Source organism: Erpetoichthys calabaricus, chromosome 6, assembly GCF_900747795.2.
Source record: "Erpetoichthys calabaricus chromosome 6, fErpCal1.3, whole genome shotgun sequence".
Lineage (NCBI taxonomy): Eukaryota > Metazoa > Chordata > Cladistia > Polypteriformes > Polypteridae > Erpetoichthys > Erpetoichthys calabaricus.
In genome coordinates this window covers 93,074,935-93,085,091 of record NC_041399.2, presented here as the reverse complement: position 1 = coordinate 93,085,091, position 10,157 = coordinate 93,074,935, and the positions used below count along the sequence as shown (strand labels likewise).

The 10,157-nt window shown below is 38.6% G+C and overlaps 1 pseudogene; it reads right to left on the bottom strand.

The window, feature by feature from the left end:
* The window catches only part of LOC127528321 (uncharacterized protein K02A2.6-like), a 30,449-nt pseudogene extending 20,812 nt beyond the window's left edge, over positions 1–9,637 (bottom strand).
* Between the last annotated feature and the right edge of the window lie 520 nt (positions 9,638–10,157).

Sequence of the window (10,157 nt, the reverse complement as noted above, 5' to 3'; positions counted from 1 at the left end):
CATCCTCCAGGAACTGCTACATACTCTCGCCACATGAGGCTGGGCATTGTCGTGCACCAGGAGGATCCCAGCACCCACTGCATAAGCATAGGGTCTGACAATGGGTCCATGGATTTCATCCTGATACCTAATGGCAGTCAATGTGCTGTTGTCTGGCCTGTAGAGGTCTGTGCGTCCCTCCATGAGATATGCCCCCCCAGACCATCACTGACCCACCATCAAACCGGTCATGCTGAACGATGTTACAGACAGCATAACGTTCTCCATGGCTTCTCCAGACCCTTTCATGTCTGTCACATGTGCTCAGGGTGAACCTGCTCAAATCTGTGAAAAGCACAGGGCACCAGTGGTGGACCTTCCAATTTTGGTATTCTATGGCAAATGCCAATCGAGCTCCATGGTGCTGGGCAGTGAGCACAGGGCCCACTAGAAGATGTTGGACCCTCAGGCCACCCTCATTAAGTCTTTTTCTGATTGTTTGGTCAGAGACATTCACACCAGTGGCCTGCTGGAGGTCATTCTATAGGGCTCTGGCAGTGCTCATCCTGTTCCTCCTTACCCAAAAGAGCAGATACGAGTCCTGCTGATGGGTCAAGGACCTTCTACGGCCCTGTCCAGCTCTCCTGGAGTACTTGCCTGTCTTCTGGAATCTCCTCCATGCCCTTGAGATTGTGCTGGGAGACACAGCAAACCTTCTGGCAATGGCACGTATTAATGTGGCATCCTGAATAAGTTGGACCACCTGTGCAACCTCTTTAGGGTGCAAGTATCACTTCATGCTACCAGTAGTGACACTGACCATAGCCAAATGCAAAACTAGTGAAAAAACAGTCAGAAAAGATGAGGAGGGAAAAATGTCAGTGGCCTCCATCTGTTAAACTATTCTTGTTTTGGGGGCCGTCTCATTGTGCCCCTCTAGTACACCTGTTGTTAATTTCATTAACACCAAAGCAGCTGAAACTGATTAACAACCCCCTCTGCTACTTAATGGACCAGATCAACATCCCAGAAGTTTCATTACTTGATGCTATACTCTGATTAAAAAGTGTTCTTTTCATTTTTTTGAGCAGTTTATAAATATATATATGTGTGTGTGTGTGTGTATAGTATGCACTTAAATATGAGTGTGAATAAAGGTGTAGTAAGTGAGTGGGAAAACCCTGATAATTCACAATAGATTTTGACAGGTTCTTATAATACCTACCTGTAAGTAACAATAGTTTATCTTGAGGTGCTTAATGAAGCACTGTATTCTTTTCATTGACTTTGTATTAAATATATGACTCATTTACTGAAGAAAAAAGATTCATTCCTCTCTAGTGCGCTATCTGTTGAGGACTATCTATGGAAATGATTAGATGGAAGAGGTTTCACTGATTCATGTTTAAAATTTGACACACTCAGAATGAACCATGGCATTTGCTTAATGGTTTCTTGTTCTTTAATTTTTTTCTCTAGTCCTACTTGCATGCATTTCTGGTCATCTTTATCCTTTACCTACTGAGACAAAGCTCCAGTGTGTCTTGAAGTCAACGAGTCCCACGATCTGAAAAGAAATATTAAAGCTGACAGGAGAACAGACTTTCTTTTCACGTTACCATTTGCAAGGCAGGTACATGGTCATTAATCATAGAACTGTCTTAATGCATGTGCATTTTTCTTAAAATCATCTGGCTTGAGACATACATGACTGAAATCCTTGCAGCACATCCTTCAGTGGTTGTATAGAACATGTTCCCTCCTGTCTGGCCTATGACTCATTTTTGAAAGTGATCCACTGTACTGTGTCATCTTACCTTTACTTAATGACTGCAGTTTTTGGTAATAACTGTGCGTGACAAAATATACATAAAAAAGGAATTATTAATCAATTGCAAATCCTTACATAAGAAAATGCTTTCATGGTTTTGCACATACATTGAAGGTTTACATGAACTTGGGTTTGCATCAAGATATCAAAAAAAACTATCGCAGAAGCATGTGTGAGTGACTAACGGAAGACAAAGGAAGGCAGAGATATTTTTCTTTGCATTCTGCTGGACTTGATAATAAGTTCAAAGTTCAGCAGAAATAAAGTCTAGTAGCTCTAGAACACAGGTGTCGAACTCCAGTTCTGGAGGGCCGCAGTGGCTGCAGGTTTTCATTCTATCTTTCTTCTTCATTTGTGACATGTTTTTGCTGCTAATTAACTTCTTTTGCCTTAGTTTTAATTAACTTGACTCCGACTCCTTAGTTGTCTCTTTTCCTTAATTAGCAGCCAAACAATAATGAGACACAAAACAAGCCGCCATGTGACCAGCTCACCTGTGTGCCCGTCACACAATATCTGAAAATAAGGAAAGGTGAATGTCTCAGTAAGGTTGATCTCTCAGGTCACCAAAACATTTTGACGATGTTCTTAGAAAAAACAGAAAATCAACAGTTTTAGAAATGTCTGCCGTGGCAGAATGAGAGCAGCAACAAGCTGTGGAATTAAATAACGAGTTTATTTAACAGCAAGAATCAGCTTTTCATTAAGAGACTGGTTGGAGTGATAATTGGTTGGAATTTGAAATTCCAATTTAGCTGGTCATCTGTCGGCTTGTTTCACATCTCATTTTTGTTTGGTTCTCATTTAATGAAGAAAGGAATAAATTCAGAAGACTGAATCCTTATAAATAGGGCTATTAAAATGAAGGGAAAATGATTTAATTAGCAGCGAAAACTGATCAGTGATTAGGAAAAGGGCTAGAATGAAAACCTGCAGCCACTGCGGCCCTCCAGGCCTGGAGTTTGACACCCCTGCTCTAGAGTGTCTTCAGTCAAGGTTTGCTCTGTGCACCTTATGCACCAATGAAATTATTTTTATACAAACCTGTGGTCAAAAAGATTTGTCTTTTTTCGTATATGTTAATACCACTTATTCAAATTCTCATTACAGTTTATATTAAAAGAAAATTTATTTTCAAGAGTAGGTATAAATTAGCAATGATCTACTTTTAAATGTTTGTAATGGATATTATCGTGAGAAATCAAGCAAAATTACACCTTTTATTGGCTAACTAAAAAGATTACAACATGCAAGCTTTCAATTACATCTTGCCTGAAGAAGGGGCCTGAGTTGCCTTGAAAGCTTGCATATTGTAATCTTTTTAGTTAGCCAATAAAAGGTGTCATTTTGTTTGACTTCTCACTACATTCATAATGGCTAACATGGTACAACACCCTAGTACTAATGTATAATATATAGGCTTATTAGAACAGGTTTGATGAGAACAGGCCATTCAGCCTAACAAAACTCACCAATTCAAACTGATAATTCAGGTTGTCCATTAAATTCAATGAGTTCACCAGTGGTGCGAAAATATCCACGTATTATTTCATAAATCACATACTGTCAGCTGTATATGAAACGATAGATGTTCAGCTTTAATTAATCCTGTGAGAGGTTCAATTATGTAAAAACACCATTTTGCTGATTTTTATTTATGAATACAATACTATAATACAAGGAAAAACACAGTAAGTGCAAAATAGTGCACAAGTCATTCTCATTTGGGCTATCAAGATCCTTGTATGTGGTGTCCATTTCAATCAATCTCACTGTTTTTATCAAAGCCTGGTACCTCCTTCCTTGGAATCTAGAGAAATATTCTCAAAGAACCTCTTCTCACACTCACACATGTGTTCTGTGTAACTTTGTAACCTATGCAATTAGTCTAGGGACTAATGAGGCCAAAAGCTAGATTGCTTTAAACAGCCTGCAAAAAATAATAAGCTGCTGATTATTTGTTGATGCCTCAAGCTCTTGAATAGCCATCTGTCAGTATATGTTCACTTTGCCACAACAGTCCCATCCCAGCATAAGCTCAATTACTGTTTTCTTCTAAGAGCTTTTGAGTAGCCGTCAACTCTGAGCTTTTGATTGCCACTGCATTTTATCTGAGGTCACATGCTTGATTGTTATACACAATCAACCTTGAGATCTCTCCAGTTTTTTTTTTTTTATCTTGTTTCTTATTTCTATACCTTGTCATTATTTTTGAGATTCATTTGGCTTTTGTGACATGATTTTAGTCTTACAGCTGCTGTGATACTGATCTTAAAATTTAACAGTACTGTGTTTAATCCTCTCTTGCTGTAACTAAGCTGGGATATTACTTTTACTGTACTACTATTCCATTTTCACTATGGGCATTAATTTTCTACTACACACTTTTTTTTGTCTTTAAAACCATATTTTTCTTGTGCCCATACTTAAGATACGCTCTTTTGTATCCACAAAATAGTTGAGTCCCTGAGTTTTAGGTTACATTAGTAAAATGTTTTTTATTCAGGTGCATTGTTCCTTCTTCTTCACACTTAATTTTAAATTAAATAAACGGATTCAAATTCAGGTTAGGGTTAATTCACTGCCTAGTTACTTTCTGGGTGGGGTATAAATGCTTTGCCTAGATTTTCATTGGTTCCTCCCACATCCCAAAGACATTCAAATCTAAATTCACAGTGTGAGTGTATACAACAGTTTTTTTTTTGAGGAATTTGAGGCATCCCATCCTATTTTGGCAACAGATACTCCTCATGACTCAGCAAAGCAACCAGTGATTTAACAAACTGAATGGATCAATAATGTACTGCTACAACTGAAGCCACAGGACCAGATTTCATACTCCAGTTGGACACCATAATGTATACCGTCAGAGCTAAGTATGTGTGATCTGATTGGGGAGAGTCCTGTTGAATCTGTTACCTTGCAACTACTTGACTAAGAAAAGGCGCATACAGAAGCAAAAGCATGAACGAAACAGAAGTCAGAATCTACAGTACAAAACCTTCACAAAAGAACTCTTTCTGAGAGCTAAACAAACTATGTTGTTTGCCAAATGTTTATGTAGGATATTAAGGAGGAGCCAAATGGTTTGGTAGTCTTTCATTTTGAAAGTCATGTGCTATGACTGCTAAAAAAATGTGGATTCAGCCTTTATAGTATATGTAATGCTGAACATGTTGCTTATGATTCATCACAGCGTACTTGCTAATAGATCAAATGCTTATAAAAGAAAAAATAACTTCAGTTGTGACTCTATTCAACTGCCATCATTCTCAGACCAAATTAAAAAATAATATTATTCAAGCTAAATGATGTACATTATGTTGATACCGCATTTTTGGACATATGGCCATTATAATTATTCAATCATTGTATAGTTTCCTTTCCAAACCCTAGTTATATTTTGCACTACAAATACATCACTAGCTCTGTGAATGTATGAGAAAAATTGTATAAATCCATGGCTTTATCACTGTGTAAACTGTAAAAGATCTGTAGAATTCTGAAGCACATAATAAAAACTAATTTTTTTTGCGAGATAATGTCTTATGTATATAACTAGCTGAGGATGTACCTAAAATAGACCAGTAGTCTATTCAATTTAGATTAGTGTAGCATGTAACCAAAGACAATCCTTGAGCTAATTTCCTCTTAAGACATCCTTGATGAAAAGGCAAAATCAATACCCACAACTAAACATAAAATGAACAACAATGTGTATGCTATGTTAATTAGTTTTTACTTTGTTTTTGATGTATTTGAACATATCTGAATCCTTATATGTGATAGTTCTGTATTTAGTGAGTAACATAATTTATTCTTGCATTTTACATAGTAATTTGTAGCACTGCATTGTATTTCTGAGGTGGCATAGATAGATCTAGCTCTGTGGAGAAGATTGCTTGTGATCTGTTTTGTGTGTTGTATTTACCCCATTTTTACATCTATTGCACACCCAGAATACTTGGATGGGGTTCTCTCTCTGAACTGGCTTTTCCAAGATTTCTTCCATTTTTTTTTCTTGTCTTCTTAGGAATTCAAGGCTTGGGGGCTGTTAAAAAACAGGACCCATTAAAGCCCTTAGAGGCATTCCTTTTGTGATTTTGGGCTATACAAGAATTAGATCGTTGTTGTTCACAATCATGTACATGTGTAAAATTTTTGCCTGCACACTTGTTGCTGTAAATGTAGATGGGCTATGATAAAAGAAATCCTTTCACAGAGCTGACTACCCTGTTAAACAAAATTATGGCAGTTTGCCTATATCAAGCCATTTTAACATTTACTGTCTCATACTAAGACATTCCTGTTTTAGACATCTGCAATTACATTTTAACTACACAAAATTCAAATTGGAGATTTCTGGCTTTCCATTTTGAGTAGTGAAAATCTAAACAGGAGATATTTGCAATGACCATTTAACATGTTTGTTCTGTCTTTTACTTACTCACCGAAAAGGTGGTGGTTTGTGAGGGCTTTTATGCCAAAATAATGAGCAGCAGACCTTTTAGGTAACAACAAACAACAGCTTTTTATTTCGAACCCGCCATCAGCACCCAGCATGCCTTGTTCAAAAAAAAAAATTCCCATCCCACTTTTTCAGACAAATCACAAATAGAACATTTGCATTCTGGGGTTCTGTGCTCAGACACCACAGCTCCTCCCCTGTAAATACTAAACCCAGGTTGAACAGCAAACCAGAAAACAGTCTCCTTAAATTACATTGACAGCTCAGTAATACAGTTAACAAATTCTTTTTTTTTTTTTTTTTTAATAAGAACTCCAAAACAATTTTCTTAAATCTAACCTCTGTGGTGCCCGCCTTATGTGAAATTGTGAATCCACCTGTGGTGGAGGTTCAGGTTGGGGCACTTGCATAGTACTGGTTTCCATATTGCACTGACTTTTGTCCGTGTCTGTGTCCGCTACAATGTTCATCTCAATATCATCGCTATCCAGAGATCCTCCAGTTTGGCCTAAATCAGCCTCCTCCACGCCAATTTCACCATTCTGTGTTAGTTTTGTATTTAACAATTGATTTACATGCCTTTTTACACATTTCCCATCAACCTGAACCATATAAGTAACAGGACCCAACACTTCTTAAATTACACCACTTAACCATTTTCCCCTCCCCTGTAATTTCTTACCAAGACATCTTGCCCCACAACAAAAAATCTAACCTTCTGGGATCCACCTGTTTTGTTTAAACCTTCCAGCTGCATCCTACGTGAAAACTCAGGTTTAATTTGGTACAATCGGGTACGCACTTGCCTTTTTAAAAACAGCTCTGCTGGTGTTTTGTTAGTATGTACATGAGGCGTATTTCGATAGACAAATAAAAAACTGGCAATACAGTGACCAAGCGACATGCCCCCCAGTGCCCTATTCTTTGCTAGAGATTTTTTAAAGGTCTGAACTAGCCGCTCAGCCAAACCATTAGAGGCAGGGTGATATGCTGGAGATTTTATATGTTTTAACTCCATTTAATTCTAAAAAAGAGTCAAACTCTTTTGATGTAAACTGAGGCCCATTATCTGTGACAACTTCCTGTGGCAACCCATAGGATGCAAACAGACTCCTCAGAGCTTCCACAGTCTTAGTTGTGGTTGTAGCTGGCATATGGATTATCTCTGGCCACCTAGCGTATGCATCCATAACCACTGAAAACATCTGTTTATGGTCCTCAGCAAAATCCAAATGAATTCTCTCCCATGGGCTAGAAATCCACTTCCAGGTTTGTAGAGTTGCCAAAGCTGGCATATTCCTCTGTTGCTTGCAGATATCACATTGACTCACTTCATTCTCAATGTGTTTGTCTAAATCAGGCCACCAAAACAGACTTCTGGCTAATGCCTTCATCTTTACAATCCCCCAGTGATGCTCATGCAATTCTGCCAGTAGCCTAATTTGTAACTTCTGAGGTACCACCACTCGAAGACCCCACAGAAAACAATCATCTTCTATAGTAAGTTCCCATTTTCTTGTAAAATACAGCTTTAAAGTGTCATCTGCCAGAAAATTTGGCCAACCACATAATACATGCTGTTTTACCCTTTTCAGCACAGGGTCTCTGTCAGTTTCATGTGCAATGTCTTTTGCAGTAAGTGGCAATTTGTCTAGAAAACTTACTCTATATACTGGATTGGACTTCAGTTCCTTATTTGAATCCAACAGGGGCAAACGGGATAATGCATCTGCATTACTATGCTGTTCCGATTTTTTTGTATTTAATTTCATAAGTATAAGCAGCCAAAATAAGTGCCCATCTTTGCATTCTAGCAGCAGCAAGTGTGGGTATGCCCGTCTTGGGTCCCAAAATCTTTAATAACGGCGGATGATCTGTTACCAATATAAATTTTCAACCAAACAAATAATCATGGAACTTCATGACTCCAAATACAAGTCCTAAAGCTTCCTTTTCAATTTGAGAGTAATTTTTCTCGGTTTTGGTTAGCATTCGTGAAGCAAATGCTATTGGCCTCTCAGTGCCATCCTTCATTTTGTGAGAAATTACTGCACCTACACCTACAGGTGATGCATCGCAAGCTAAAATAAGGGGCAATTGTGGGTCATAATGCAGTAAGACGCTGTTAGACTGCAACTGCAATTTGGCCTCATTAAATGAACTCTGGCATTCCTCTGTCCAATTCCATTTCACACCTTTTTGCAGCAATGCTGTCATAGGTTGTATAATAGTGGATAAGCGAGGAATGAATTTGCCATAGTAATTCAACAAAGCCAAAAAAGACTGAAGTGACATTATTTGGAACTGGAGCTTTCGCAATAGCCTCCATTTTTTCATGTAAGGGATGAATACCTGTAGCATCTATAGCATGCCCTATGTAAGACACACTATTCCGCAAGAAGAAACACTTCTATTGCTTTACTCTCAGGTTGTACCTCTGCAACCGTTTCAACACTTCCTCCAGGTTTCTCAAATACTCTTCCAAGTCCCTTCCTGTTATCAATATGTCATCCAGATAGCATATTACACCATCTAGGCCTTGTAATATTTGGTCCATGATTTTCTGAAAAAGGGCAGGGGCACTAGCAACCCCATATGGAAGCCTATTATATATGAACAAGCCTTTATGTGTATTTATGGTAAGGCAGGGTTTTTGAGCCTTCCTCCAGCTCCACCTGTTGATATGCTTGTGACAAATCAAGTTTGGTGAACTGTTGACCCCCTGACAGTCTTGTAAATAAATCTTGCACTTTAGGCAAAGGGTACTGCTCTATTTCCAAACCCGGGTTGATCGTTACCTTATAATCTCCACAGACTCTCACAGTATAATCTTTCTTTGGAATACAAATAATTGGGGCTGCCCACTCACTGTAACTAATGGGGCAAATAACACCTTCATCCTGTAATTTAGACAGCTCCCTTTCTACTGCTTCACGTAGCGCGTATGGCACTGTGCGTGGCTTACAAAATTTTGGTACCACACCATCCTTAACAAAAAGCTTGGCTTTGATTCCCTTAAGTGTTCCTAATTTAGGGTGAAAAACTGTGGAGTACCTGTCCCACAACTCTGCCACAGTTTCATTGGTGACCTTGTTTACATGAGACCAGTCTAACCTTAAGCAACTAATCCAGTCTCTACCCATCAATGCTGGCCCGTTTCCTTTAACCACCAGTAAGTCTAAATTTTTTACACATTCTTTACATTTAACCAAAACAGTGATTTTTCCTTTTAGAGAAAGCATTTCATTACTATAAGTCTTTAAATTACAGTTGGCAGGGCTTAAGGTTATCTTTTTAAATTTACAATTGTACAGTTTCTCAGAAATGACTGATACAGCTGCACCTGTATCGATCTCCATTTTCACTCTGACACCATTTATACTCACATATACAGTACATAGTAGGGCTTATTACTGTCTCTGGTAGTATCTAAAGAAAATAACTCAGTTCCTCGTATGTCACCTTCAAAAAATGGGCTGTAGTCTGTTGTCAAATCAGCTTCTTGTCCTTGTATCTCAAACTGCTTTAAGGAAAGCCTTTCAGTGTCCCTGTGCCGAGACGCCCCACCAACGAGCGGTCCAGCCTGTATCCTTCGCGAAGGTTCCGACGTTCGCTGAAATGCAGCATAGGTGGTGTCTGTTTCAGCAATATCCAGGTGCCTTGTCCACTTTGCAGGTTTATTATTTTGGCCTTCCTGGCGTGCACAGCAAGCGCGAGCGATATGCCCTCTCTTCTTGCACTCGCGGCACTCCATGTCCTTATATCTGCAGTTATCAGGTAGGTGACCCTTGCCATTGCATCGATAACACGCTTTCTCTGCGACCTCCGGTTTCTTTCCAAAACCTTTAGTTTTCATGATCAACTTTTCTTTTAAGACAT